Raw genomic sequence first — 15,254 nt, 5'->3', positions numbered from 1 at the left:
TCAAACTTTCTGGCCAATGCACTAAATTGGGGTCAGCAAACTATAGCTCATGGGCCAAATCCTGCTCACTGCTTGTTTTTGTACAACCTATAAGCCAAAAATAGTTTTGCATTTTTAATTAGCTGAAAAAGAAGTAAAATATTTTGTGATATGTGAAACTTATATGAAATTCAGATTTTTAGTATCCATGAAATTTTACTGGAACCTAGCTATAGTCATTGGTTTAGTACTATCTATAGCTGCTTTTAAATTATAATGACAGAGTTGAATGTTTGCAAGAGACTATGATCTGCAAAGCATAAAGTACTTCTTTCTTTTTTCTCTTTTTTCTTCTTGTTTTTTTAGAGACAGGGTCAGGCTCTGTCACCCATGCTGGAGTATAATGGCACAATCATACCTCACTGCAGTTTTGACCTCCTGGGTTTAAGCAATTTTTTCATCTCAGCCTCCTGAGTAGCTAGGACTACAGTTATGCACCACCATGCCTGGTTAATTTTAAATTTTTTTTTTTTTTTTTTTTTTTTTGTAGATACAGGTTCTCGCCATGTTGCTCAGGCTGGTCTTGAACTCCTGGCCTCAAGCAATTCATTCACCTTGTTCTCTCAAATAAAATACTTTCTATTTGGCTCTTTACAGAGAAAGTTTGCTCTAAATCAATGCACTCTACTGCCTCACAGTATATTTTGTTTTATTAATTAACACGAAGAATATCATACGTTAATAGCAATACTTGGAGTTATGTACTAGTTATCTTTTTAAAAGTCTCTTTTCTTATTTGTCATCTTGTGTCCTCACATCAACCCTGAAATTAAAAAAAGGTTAAATTTGGTGTTTCTCTTGTATAGCTAGGAAACTTAGCTGTGGAAAGATTAGGATGGGCTGTGACATTAAAGTCAGACTCTTTTGCCTGTACAGCATCTTATAACATCTTCCATTCTGTTCTGAAATTTCTCCTCTACTTCTGTCCTACATACACAGTTGTTCAGAGTTTGGGCTTGAGGACACTCTATAAATGAGACATTTGAGACAGATTGAAAGCAAGGTAACACACACTCTTTCCTTAACCTTTGGTGCCTCTGCGGGAGCATCTGAAATTTTCTGTCTTGGCAAGCTTCACCTAAGTCTGAGCACCCTGCCAGCGAAGTGCTCCAGCAGGCTGGGATTTGATTGCAGATAAGTAAGCATTTACCGTCAAAGGAGACAGGGGGTGTTTCTCATTTTCATTTCCATAAAGGGATGCCATTGCTTTGCCAGGCTGTGTGGAAAGCCTTTGCCTTAACAGTGAATCTTGAGTCCCTTTCAGGTTTTTACCTGTCCATATTCTACTTTTGGAACATGAGGTTTCTACCTTTCTGCTATTCCTGATATTTTCCTTGGCTTAGGAATGCCTTCTCTTACCAACCAAATCACAGAAGCTTTTCTTGTTACCTTGGTACTACCACTAAGCTAGTCAGGGAGAGTGGAATCTAACTCTTCTATTTGTGACCTCAAGGGATGTTTGTGTTATTTATTGGTTTGTATTTTTCATTCTACTTCCCTTCTTCTAGGACGTAGCAGTCTGAAGTTTGAACTATAGGCCATGTTTTGTTGTATCATTGTGCTTGATGCTTTCAGGAAAAAAAACAAGTTATTTAGATTTCTAAAGTCTTAATCTCTAGTGTGTCTTCTGTTTTCAGCCTCAATAGTGAATTTACATTATCAGATATCCAAAATTGATTATACCCAGATTTGGACTGTTAAGGCCTAGCAGAAACAAGGTACAGCTTTAAGAGAGGTCAACTATGTTTCTGCTCATAGCCAGCATTTCCTTGGCCTCAGACAATGCTTAGGTCAGAGCAATGTAGAAAAACAATTCTCTGTCCAAGGAGTCAGATGCCTGAGAGATGCAACTCAAACACCTACAATGAGAGGTAACATATACAGACATTTGTCAAAATTTAATGAATGTATACTTAATATTTATGCTTTTTACTATATGTAAATTTTACTTCAAAAGAAAAATAATACTGTAAAGAGGTATTGAACTCTAGTTTATAGTGAAGTATTTGGAGAAATTATTACTAATGTCTGAAATGTGATGAATGGATGAAGGGATGCATACATGACAAAGCAAGTACAACATTAATGGTGGACGATAGCTTGTGTGGGTATATGCGGTTGGGTGGGTCACTGTGAACTTCTTTCAACTTTTCTGTGTTTGAACATCTTCATAATAAAATTTTTTGGGAAAATAAGTAAAGGGGATGGGCAGGTAATATAAATTAATAAAGCAGGCTTGGTATAACACAGTAGAGAGAGATGGGGCCTAGGGCACTGAGAAATGCATGTTCTGCCTAAAGAAGGCGGCTGCCACTCAACTCCAACCAGTTGTTGCTTTGTGGGAATCTGGCCCCAGTGTTGTAAGGTAATCTAATTTTTTAAAAGGAGTTTCAAATATAGAATTTTTGTGTGCAAAAAAATCTTTAATTTTAAAATACCATATGGGCCAAACAGTCTATTTTTGATTTACCAACTCATTTTCTATTCCAAAGATTTCAATTTTCGAGAAGAAATTGGGGGTGTCCTCTTGAGTTGTAAAGTTACCATTGTTATCACTAACACGTGCCTTTAAAGAGATTTCAGCTGTAGCAGAGACCTTATACTGTAACCTCAATTCCCCTGTTGTGTGGGCTGCTGTACAGTAATGCCTTGCCAGGCCCATGCCATGGTATTCATGACACTGACCCAACCAGGACTTTGCTGTGGGGCAGGGAACAGCTGTGAGGCTGGGCTGGTTGGCACTGATTTCTCTAGGCTCACTTTAGGATTATTTAATATGGAAAGGGCAACGGTAGTTGTTAGTTTGCTGCTCAAATATAGTTCCTGAGTGTAAGTCACTTAAGCTTTAAGAGAAATTAGCACTAGTTGGGAATCAGAAACAGAAAAGACTTCTAAGACTTCCTTATATTCCCTGTTTTGTCTAAGTGGTGTCACAATTCACCCACAGTCCTAAGCTCTTAACAATCTCCATGTTATCCTTTCTCACCACTGACATTCTAATAAGTGACCCCGTTCAGTTCATTCTACCTCAGGGGTACTTCTCAAATCCATGTCCTCCCCAGTGTCTTCGCTGCCAGTACCTTACTTCAAGACCTCATCCTCTCTAGCCTGGATTACAATTTCCTCACTGGTGTCTCTCATGAGTTTTCCCTCCCAGTGGTTCAGTCTTCATATTCCCACTGTAATTATCATTCTAAGATACAATTCTGATAGTATCACTCTCTGGTGTAAAAACCTCAATACCTCCCTGTTGTCTTCAGGATAAAGGTGAGTGAAACTCTTTATCATGGATGGGATATAGGGACCTTCATGACTGTCAACGTACCCTACCAGCCACAATTCCCTCTATTTTCCATTAGCCTATAAGGTAAAGTTCCAATTTCTCAGTATGGCAAATGAAGCCCTACTTAAATTTCTATGCATGTCCCCACCCCTTTCTTAGTCTATGCATGCATAGAATTCTCACTATTCCAAAAAATGGACATTTTCTCTCTCCTCCAGACCTTTGCCTATGTTATTCTTTTTGCTTCAGATCTCTTCATTTGCTGCTGTTTCAGTGTTCTCTTTCTTCTTTATAACTCAATTAAATAATTATTTTTATTTTTATTTTTAAAATTTTTATTATTATTTTTTTGAGATGGAGTCTCACTGTGTCGCCCAGGCTGGAGTACAGTGGTGCGTCTTGGCTCACTGCAACTCCACCTCCCAGCTTCAAGTGGTTCTCCTGCCTCAGCCTCCTGAGTAGCTGGGACTACAGGCGTGTGTCACCACACCCGACTAATTTTTTGTATTTTTTTAGTAGAGACTGGGTTTCGCTGTGTTAGCCAGGATGGTCTCCATCTCCTGACCTTATGATCTGCCCACCTTGGCCTCCCAAAGTGCTGGGATTACAGGCGTGAGCCACCGCACCCAGCCCAAATAATGTTTATACTGGGAGATTTTTCCTGTCACTCCTGGACCAAGTTAGCAACTTCGTACTCTGTACTACAACACTTTGTACTTATCTCTCATTTTATATTAGTGATTATTTCTGTTGCATTGTATCATTTACATGTCTCTTTCCACCACTAAATGGTAAAGTCTTAATCATTTTTTATTACTGCATCTCCACCTGAGGACCATGTCTGGCATAGTACAGGCCTTAGTAAATATTTGTTATGTGAATAAATGGAAATGCACATTACAGTCAGGGAACACTGATTACTGGGACAAATTCTTAACCTGTTCTTTGGTAATGTGAGTCAGTGTCAGATCCAGAACTTTATCTTCTTAGATTTTCTGCTTGTGCTAACTATTAGACTTGATGGACCCTCAGCAGCCAGTGACTCTGTTATGGTAAAACGCAGTCTAAAGCCCCTCAACTTCCTTTACCAGCTATAGGAGTCAGCTATAGGAGCCCTGGCCCATTGTTTTTCCTTTCCTCTAATCCTAGCTTTAATTAACTTTCATCTCTTATGAATGAAACCTGACTGTGATTTGTTTACATGTACAGGAACTTACATAGAGCTCATATTTATATTTAAGTATAACATTACTTATGTAGAACTATATTTATGTTTAAGTATATCGTTTTTGCTCTTGTGTAGAAAGGAGGGTCCCTTGTTAACTCTGGAGGTTATACAAGGGTAATATAATAATAGCAGCTAACACATAACATTTAACTGTGTGCCAGGCACGAAGTGTTTTTATGTACATTAGCTCATTTAATCCTAATTGTAACCCCATGAAGTAGTTCTTATGATTGATATGATAATTTAACAGATGAGGAACCTGAAGCAGACGAAATAACTTGTTCCGAGAACACAAAACTACTTAACTGGTAGACCTGGGATTTGAACTCAGGAAGTCTTACTTCATAGTCTGTGCTCTTAACTATATACTGTACTGCGTAGGGTTATTTAACTGCTTTCTCTCATGTCTTCTACCATGTAGTACTCTACCTCTGGGAGGACATGACAATAAGTGTTATGGACTAATAATATATTATTAGCTTTGACTATATAAAACTCAATGAAAATATGCTGGGAAAAATAATAACCTTTTATTTAATATCTCCTTTTAGGGATAATATTTGGTGTGCTGATTTATACTTTCTGCAGATTTAAACTGCCTGTAATTTCTTTGTGGCATTCACTCCTTACTCAACTCAGATCCCAGAATTGCCTTCCTTCTTTTCCCTGGACTTACTTAATAGCTATGGAGCATTGCCCATGCCGTAGCTTTCAGGCTGTGCTCTTGTGGCTTGTGAAATACTTGTTTATGGGCACAGAGTGATCTGGAGTTAAATAGAAAAATCCCTCTCCATGGGACAACAATTTACTGTACATGCCAACTTGGCAGCAGGGTAGACCATTGGGGGGCTGTGATTAAGACAGGTAGCCAAGATAGGAAGGAGGTTTCTAATCCAGACTCATGCTAATAAACAGAGTGGTAACCAAAGCAATTTAATGAGATCTTTGTGTTTTGCATTTAATCTAGTTAGGAGTAACCAACCTAAATTGACCAATTGGCCACATTTCTCATATAAAATTTTTGGAGGTGTAGACTAATATCAGTTAACACTGTATATACTGAAATAAAGCTATTTTTAGGGAGATGATATTAAGCATTGAAAATGTTCCATGAAGCAAGTAGTTTCTTGACCCTGGCCATGAACTCTATTTCGATCACCTCTAAATTGGTAGGTAGAAAGCATTTAGGTGGTTCTGTGACTGAATATATGACCTTAAATAAGAATCATTTAACTTTTCCAAGGCTGAGTTTCTTATCTGTAACATGAAAAGTCCTAATGCTTATCTCTCCAGCTTCCATATTCTTTTTTTCCTTTACTGCTTTGTTATAATAGACTTTTTCCAAGGAATGTCTTTGATCAAGTCTGTAAAGGTGTATCATTCCATTACTTAGTGTGTCTTAGCTCTTATGTGCAGAATTTGTAAGAAGGCAATTTCAACAGGACTTTCTTATATTCAAGTGTCAGAGTTACTCAGCTATCTCACCTTTGATCTGAAAGAAAGTCATACTTGGGATTTTTATCACAATTAGTAGGCCACATTTATTCCTCAAAATTATAATTATCAGTGAGTAACAAAGTAGAGATTTGGAGACTGGAACATACAACTTCTGTTTGAAGATGACTCATGAGCTTTGAGAAAATGCAGGTTTCATTTTCTGATCTCATTCTTCATCTTCTTTCTCCTCAACTTTCAAAAAAACATGATTTGATGATAAGAGATCAGACATGTATAACCATAGTGCAAAAGTTGCCAAATTGTAAGACAGCCGAATGAGTTTTTCTTCATTTAGGTGAATAAAAGCATGGGGAATAGAGAAGATTGAGGGAAAAGTTATTTGAAGCGAAGTGCTTGTTAGAATCCAAAATGAACACATTTTTGACACGTAAGTACTGTTAACCCTTAGGCAATATGATGCTTGCTCTTACTTGAAGGAAGATGTTCTTTGGTCCCAACTTGTAAGCATTTGCAGTCTTGAGGTAATATGCCAGTTTACTGAGAACAAAATCTTAATCAGTATGACACTTCATGGAAAATTCTTTACTTCTGCTCTCTTGGCTGTCTCTCTTGACAGGGTACAGTTCTGTGTCCAGAGCCTGCCTGATCACTGAGTACATAATCAGATATAGTTCTCATCATTTGAGAGCCACACTGTCTCTGCCAATGGGGTTATGAGTCTTTCACACAGTGCAGACAGTTGCTGGGGTCACCTGTCATATTGGAGCAGACTGCTGTGATGATTCCTACTTAAGCAATAGTTATATTATATCATGATTGGAATGAAGAGACAGGTACTTGGAAGGACTGACTGAAGCTCTGGATCAGTCAATCTTAACTACTAATAGGTTAAAGCCTTCATGTAGTGAAGATCCGATGGTGGAGATTGCCAGATTTACTGAGTCCTTTATTACCTTTAATTTATTTGTACCACTGGCCGTCTGTATCTGTGGATTCTGCATCCATGGATTCAACCAACTGCAGATTGAAAATATTTGGGAAAAATAAAAAATAAAAATTTAATATTAATAAAAATAATACAAACAAAAACAGTATAGTATAATGACTATTTACGTAGTATTTACATTATTTTAGGCATTTTGGGTAATCTAGAGATGATATAAAGTATTTGAAAGGACGTGCATAGGTTATATGCGAATACTATACCATTTTATTTAAGGAACTTGACCCTCAGTGGATTTTGGTATCTACAGGGAGTCTTGCAACCAGTTCTCTATGGATACTGAGGGACAGCTGTATAATTTCTTGGCATATGATTTCTTGGCCGCCTACTTGGGACAAGGGGACTTTGAACTTAGAAATGTTGGGTTTCACAGGGACCTCATCAATCAGTATTTCTATCCCAGTTTCAGTCCTCAGCCAGAATACCTTCAGTAAAATGCCTCATGTGAGAACCATGATTAGTTCTTTCAGGGTTTTGCTGTTTGAGCCAGAGATTGGTTAAACAGTTTCTAAAACTTTCTACTTAATGTAGTTGTCTTTTAAAAAGTCGTATGATAAATTTATTGATCACTTTTCATCTGTCAAAGAAGGGATCAGTTACAGCTGTGATTTTCAGTTATTAGTAAGGATTGAGGATATGGCAGACTCTCTAGGTCCTGATTCCCTATTCTATGGCAAGTTTATTAGTTTCCTGTGGCTTCTGCAGCAAATTAATACAAACTTGGTGGCCTAAAACAAAATTATTCAATCATTCTTCCACAGTTCTGGAGGCCAGAAGTTTAAAATCAAGGTGTTATCAGGGCCGTACTCCCTCTGGTATATATATACATTATATGTATATACCATATTTTACTTATCCATTCACCCATCAATGGGCTCTTCAGTTTCTTCCACATTGTAGCTGTTGTGAATAAGGCTGCTGTGAACATGGGTGTACACATACCTCTTTGAGAGACCCTGCTTTCAATTATGACTATTATTATTTCTTTCTTTTTTTTTTTTTTGAGACAGAGTCTCGTTCTGTCCCCCAGGCTGGAGTACAGTCTCTGCTCACTGGAACCTCTACCTCCTGGGATCAAGCAATTCTTGTGCCTCAGCCTCCTGAGTAGCTGGGATTACAGGCGCATGCCACCACACATGGCTAATGTTTTGTATTTTCAGTAGAGACAAAGTTTCGCCACGTTGCCCAGGCTGGTCTTGAACTCCTGAGATCAGGCAGTCCACTCGCCTCAACCTACCGAAGTGCTAGGATTACAGGCATGAGCCATTACGACAGGCATCAATTATTTTGAGTATATACCCAGAAGAATCCTATTTTTGAATAGAAAATAGAAATGGTAAGTCTATTTTTAATTTTTTGGGGAACTTCCATACTGTTTTGCATAGAGGCTATACCATTTTACATTCCCCTGAGCAGTGCACAAGGATTTTAATTCCTTGCCAACACTTTTTTTTTTTTTTTTTTGAGATGGAGTCTTCCTGTCACCAGGCTGGAGAGTAGTGGCGCGATCTTGGCTCACTGCAACCTCCGCCTCCTGGGTTCAAGCGATTCCCCTGCCTCAGCCTCCCAAGTAGCTGGGACTACAGGCACACACCACCACGCCCAGCTAATTTTTTGTATTTTAGTAGAGATGGGGTTTCACCATGTTGGCTAGGATGGTCTCAATCTCCTGATCTCATGATCCACCCACCTCGGCCTCCCAAAGTGCTGAGATTACAGGTATGACCCATCGTGCCCAGCCAGCACTTTAAAAATATTTCCTTGCATGCTAAAATTTTATTTTTATATTTTATTATTTATTTTTAGAGACAGGTCTTGCATGTTGCCCAGACTTGAGTGCAGTGGTGCTATCATAGCTCACTGCAGCCTCGATCACCTGGGCTCAACCGATCCTCCCTCCTTAGCCTCGCAAATAACTGGGACTACAGACTTATTTTGTTTTTTTGATAATAGCCATCCTAATAGGTATAAGGTGCTATCTCATTGTAGTTTTGATTTTTATTTCCCTAATGATTAGTGACATTGAGCATTTTTTCATGTGCTCATTGGCCATTTGTATATCTTTGGAGACGTGTCCATTCAAATCTTTTTTGCCCATATTTGAATCTGGTTGTTTATTTTTTGTTGTTGAGTTTTAGGATTTCTCGATATATTCTGGCTATTAATCCCTTAATAGATATATGATTTGCAAATTTAAAAAATTTATTACATACATATATTTTTGCTTATAAAAAATATGGAATGCTTCATGAATTTGCTTGTCATCCTTACGTAGGGGCCATGCCAATCTCTGTATTGTTCCAATTGTAGTATATGTACTGCCGAAGTGAGCACTGATTTGCAAATAATTTTCTCCCACTCTATGGACTGCCTTTTTACTCTTTCGGTAGTGTTTTTTGATATACTCCCTCAACAATTTTGTCCACATGATTTGTTGAAATCAAGGAAAGCGTGGGCTGAAAAATCCAAACAAGTAGGTGTTAGGCTGCACTAAGCCCAGCTTCTAGTGTAACATATGCCCAGACACCTGGAGCTGGGTTTTATGGGGAAGAGTTGTTCTGAGGCCAAGGCAGGTAGTATTCGTGATATTCTGAGACACAACAGCAAGGTCAGCTCTGAAAGCTGGCACTTGCTGCTGGCAACAGTTGCAGGCTATTTTGGGAACCGAGGAGGCTTTGTTTTGTGAGGCCTTCTCTGCACTGCCAGATTTAACCCTGGCCCTGATTGATCATCAGCCACTTTTGCCTTTGATATGAAGAGAGCAGTATCAGGTACAGTAGTGAGATCACAGTGCTCTTTCCCCAGATTATTGGTAAAATCAAGTATTTTTCCTTGGAGATTGTCATTGCCAGAGAAATGTGACGTACTGATGTTAGGAAGCTTTAATTTATTACCTGGCAGTTTTTCTAAATAGTTCCTTTATACTAGTAATTAAGTTATATCTCTATTTCTTAAGGAGCTTAGAACATGTTGTTACTTTAGTAAATTTTGATATGTCTTCAGGAATGCAAAATAGGAGGAAATGGCTTAAACTACATCAGAAGGAATCTAAGTCAAATGCAAAGAATTTCCCCATTATCATGGGTAACATCAAAAGCTTGTTTAGCCTGCTTCCGAAGAAAAGGAAAGACCTATCTCTCTGGAAGGTTTAGCATAGCGCTGTGTAGAGGCATGGTGTTGAAGTTCATGTCCCTGGACACAGTTTTGTAAGTGGGCGAATCTGCTCATCTACCATGTTTCAGTTGTGAATGAGTCAGCAGCGCAGCTGCAGATGGAGTGGGCAGAAGGGCATCTAAATTTAGTCGTTATTCACTGGAGAAGATTTTCAGGAACTATGTGTCTCTCATCCATGCTTTAGTCTCTTATCCATGCTTTAGTCATATTCCTTCTTCTGGAGGCAAACAAACAAACAAATAAACAAACAAAAACAAAACCAGAGAGAGAGCAAGAGAACAGTTATTCCAAGTTGCTTAATGAGAGTGAGTGTCCTACAACTCTTGATTGGTCTTACCTACAAGGATGATTCTCTTCCACCTTAACTGGGTGCATACTATTTTATTCATATAGCTCCTGAATTTAAGAACCCATGGGATTCTGAACATTAGAGAGGGAATTTTCTGCAGTTAGACTTACAAACAAGCTCCAGAATCTTGCTAGTTCAAAGACATTTTTAACCAAACTACTTTCCTCCTGTAAGGTACTGGGGGTGGGGAGGGCTATGATCAGTACTCAAAAATAAGTACTTTTTGAGTTTTTTTTTTTTCCCCTTGAGGCAGTTGCTGTGTGTTACACTGTTGCCTTAACAACAACAAAGTCAGGAACAATTCCAAGGGCTTATCTCCTTTAATCTTTACAAAACCTTATAAGGTAGGTGGTACTCCCAATACTATAGATGAGTACATATGCTTATAGTTAGGTTAGATACCCCACTGTGGGTTATGTGCATCAGCAGAGCTGGTATGCAAGCCCTGGTCTGTCTGACTCCAAAGCTGGTGCTTTTATTTATTTTACAAATAGAGATGGGGTCTTACTGTGTTGCACAGGTTCTCCTGGACTCAAGCGATCCTCCCACCTCGGCCTCTCAAAGTGCTGGGACTACAGGTGTGAGCCACCATGCCTAGCCAAAACTGTTTTAAACAATATACCATCCTTCACTTTGTGGAGGGTATGGGGAATGATTTAGACAGTTGGCCTCCTTTATTTTCTCTAAGATGGTTCTTCACAGATTGATGATCGCTAAATTACATTTTTAGAGTAGGCTAGTTTTGTTGTTGTAACTTCCTTACAGCGTCATTCCCATAAAATTTTGTATCAAACTGGCTGTAGTGGCATGTAGCTGTAGTCCCAGCTACTTGGAAGGCTGAGACAGAGGCTTTTTGAGCCCAAGAGTTAATGACCAGCCCTGGCAACAGAGCGAGACCCTGTCTCAGAAATTTTTTTGTATCAAGGATTTGAGATTTATAAGACACAATATCACAAAATTTGAAAGAAGAGAACTGAAGTAGTGATGAGGTGAAGGAGATTAAGAAAAGGAAAGAAGTAAGAGGGGAGGAAAGAGAAAAGATAAGTTTTCTCCCATTTGATACCTGGACTAGCTGGGCTTATTTTAGGGCCTCTGGAATGTGGCTGCTGTTGTCTTTAAAGGCCAAAGAATGATCTTGAAAACATTGGCTTCTAAAAGTCTGCTTGATAGTGGTGTGGACATTAGAGCTAAGTTTTTAGATTGTTCTTTCAGAGCCAAAGAAATTTTGCAACCCAGCAAGAAGCAATTGACCTAGCTGTCCTGGCCTACACAGGTTTAGACGGCACATTTGGCCTTCTTGATATAGGAGTATTACTAAGGGCAAAGAGTGTTTTTAGCACAACCTTTAAAATACTTTTTTATTCTTGGACTTCAGTACCTTTTTGAAAGTGTCCTCTTCCATTTTTTTTACTTAAAAATGCTTATTTACAAAAAAGAAAAATAAATAAAATAAAAATGTTTATTTACAGTTTTTAGTGAGGTACTCTGCGAGAAGTTGGCTAGACCTTGCCATATGGGATTGCAAATGGGCAGACATACAATATATGACCAATTTAGTGATAAGCATACTTATGAACTATTTGTAAATATGAATAATTATTAAACATTTTACATGGTAAAGAATGGGATATACTTGTGGAAGTTGATAAATCTAAGAAAACATCATAGAAGAAATATAATTTCTGGAGCTGCTGTTGAAAACTAGACCACTATGAATACTGGCTATAAAAGTCAGATTGGCCAGAAGGTCAGGTTGGAGGAATATATTATATAGCATCAAATCAAACCTAGATTGGCATTTTTAGCTAATCTCAGTAACTATAAAAGAAGTATCAAATATTTTGGGAAAAAAAAAACAAAGATGCTGTTTGTAACCAAGTTATCTAATTAAATTTTCATCTAAATGAAATCACCCTTTTTTCATTCATCCCCTTCTAGGCAGGATTGATATGAGGTTTATCTCTGAAGGGAGTTCCTGTAAGTTCTCTTGGTATGATATGTACTACATAAGTCCTGTAGTTACAAGGACCCTCTAGAGTTCTAACTTTAATTCTTTCCACAGTAATCTTTTGCCATTTAAATAGTTCATTATCACCATGAAATATTTTTTGGTGTGTTTGATTAAAGACAGTGGTTATCAAACTGATCTCAGGATTCCTTTATACTTAAAAAATCATTTAGGACTCCCAAAATTTAACCAGGACTTTGTTTGTATTGATTATTATATGTTACTGAGAAATTTTTAAAATATGTAGTTATTAAATGTGTACTTATTAAGTCATTTAAAGCAACAATGACGCTGATTACGTGTTAATATAAATGACATAATTAAAAATAATGATATTGTTTTATGTTTTTACAAATTTATTTTAATGTCTGTATTCAATCTGTTGTGATATATTATTTTGATGAAAGTATATAAAATGTGGCCTCTCAAAGGGAGAGGGAGGACCATTTAATAGTCTGTTCAGACAATTGTAGATGTTTTTCTTGGATATTATACCAAACTCCAACAAGTGATGGTTTGTTTCTTTTTCTTTTTCTTTTTCTTTTTTGAGACAGAGTCTCTGTGACCCAGGCTGGAGTGCAGTGGTGCCATCCTGGCTCACTACAACCTCTGCCTCCTGGGTTCAAGTGATTCTTATTCCTCAGCTTCCTGAGTAGCTGAGATGCACCACCATACCTGCCTAGTTTTTGTATTTTTAGTAGAGATGAGGTTTCACCATGTTGGCTAGGCTGGTCTCAAACTCCTGACCTTAGGTGATCCACCTACCTCGGCCTCCAAAGTGCTGGGATTACAGGCATGAGCCACCACACCCAACCTGATAGTTTCTTAAATGTAAGTTTTGGAAATGGTAGTTTAAGACATGAGTTTCTTAAATGTCCGTGCAGTGTGGAAACTGAAACCATATCAATGGACTTTTCTTACTCTCTTACATTAAAACGCATTAGTCTAACTTGTACTTTAAATGAATCTTTTACTTCATGCGTGATTTTCTAACACCATGCATTTGTTTATTTGGAAAATATAGGTTGATTGAGTTATAGAGATCTTACAAATCTAAATACATTTCATTATATAATATCAACAAATCAGATTTGTTGATAGACAGACCTTATCAGAAAAGTGAATACTGGGAAGCTGTCAAGCTCATGGTGGTAGCTGTTTCCGGAATTCTTATCTTCACTTGGATGGTCGAATTTTGTTGCAACACATACTGATTATTTTCTCTGGAGTGACAGGCTTACTTTGTTCATTTTCAAGTCCGAATTATCACAATTTGTTGGTTATTCTTTTGAGTAAAAATGGTGTTATTTTGATTTTAAAAAGTGGCTAGTTCATCTCACACCTGAAGCAGATGCACAAGTGGTGTGTTTTTATTTTTATTTTTGTTTTTGTTTTCAAGACAGGGTCTTTCCCTGTCACCCAGGCTGGACAGCAGTGCTCACAGCTCACTGCAGCCTCGACCTCCCAGGCCTAAGTCATCCTCCCACCTTAGCCTGCCAAGTAGCTGGGACTACATGTGCATGCCACCATGCCTGGCTAATTTTTAATGTTTTTGTAGAGATGGGGTCTGTGTTGCTCAGGCTGGTCTTGAACTCCTGGGCTCAAGCATTCCTACTGCCTCAGCCTCTCAAAGTGTTGGGATTATAGGCATGAGTTACCATGCCTGGCCTTAGGTGCTTTTTCCTAGAATCAACCATCATACCTCAAAATGCAGCAGAAGTGCTTTAAGTATACTTTCCATTTTCTCACACAGAATATTAAAAAATTTCTACTGCTTCTTCATGGTTATTCTTAAGTGAAACTGGCTTTCTTTTTTATTTTTTTAACTGTATGTGGTGGGGAAGAATATAGTGCCTACTGGTAGTTTTTGATGCCATTGTCTTGCTTCATGCTAAGGCACCAGCAGTTTTACTCACCATTGCTTTTGCATCATTAGTGTAAATGTCAATACAATGAAAATGCAAGTAATATCTTAATATTATTATGAAAATCCTTTGATTTGGATAATTCTACCTGAGCTGAAGTTTTAGCCTTGTTTTTTAAAGGAGGGGATTAAAAGGCAAGTTTTAAAAAGGGAGTCTCATTTGTTTCTTGGTCCTGAATTATCCCAATGGTTTTGTAACCATCGAAGCCTTGATAATGATTACCATTTTCACATGTGGACCTTCTACCACATTTTTATTCTGTAGCTATGTCAAGACCTTTTGGTTTTTTTAGATCTCATTGCTGTCCATGACTGTTTCTTTTAGTCTTATGGTAAGCCTAAAGCCTTTATTCAAAAAGTTTCTGCTGTCTCCTAATTGCTGCCATGAAATGAGCAGATGAGACTCCTAACCATCCATAACTGCAAGCATACTTTGCCATAGTGTTTGAAGCCATTCAGAAAATACATGAAAATACATTTTTTCTGTTTGAAATGATCACCTTACCATTTCTCACCAAAGCAAGGTTTATTTAGCAATTCTAGAGTCGTAAACTACAACTTCCCACTGAGAAAAACTGCATTTGATCCTGTGTGATTTTTTCTTTTTTAAATGAATGAATGAATGAATTTTTTTATAATAGAGACAGGGTCTCACTTTGTTACCCAGGCTGGTCTCAAACTCCCGGCTTCAGGCAATCCTCTGATTATTTTCTTTTAAAATTAATAAGCATCTGTGACAAATAGGTGGCAGTGAAATAAAATAAAATTCATATACAAATCAGTGTTTT

At 37.8% G+C, this 15,254-nt stretch overlaps 1 protein-coding gene and 1 non-coding gene across 15 annotated transcripts in view; one reads left to right on the top strand and one right to left on the bottom strand.

Moving 5' to 3' along the window:
• Positions 1–15,254, top strand: part of PPP1R12B (protein phosphatase 1 regulatory subunit 12B) — a 236,885-nt gene that overhangs the window by 51,542 nt on the left and 170,089 nt on the right. The window lies entirely within an intron of this gene.
• LOC126944583 (U6 spliceosomal RNA) lies at positions 9,242–9,345 on the bottom strand. The gene has a single exon (XR_007722122.1). It is a non-coding gene; the product is annotated as a U6 spliceosomal RNA (small nuclear RNA).

The sequence above is a fragment of the Macaca thibetana genome, chromosome 1, assembly GCF_024542745.1.
Source record: "Macaca thibetana thibetana isolate TM-01 chromosome 1, ASM2454274v1, whole genome shotgun sequence".
NCBI classification, from domain to species: Eukaryota; Metazoa; Chordata; class Mammalia; order Primates; family Cercopithecidae; genus Macaca; species Macaca thibetana.
Note: the sequence above shows the minus strand (reverse complement) of the source record. Positions and strands in the feature narration are given on the sequence as shown.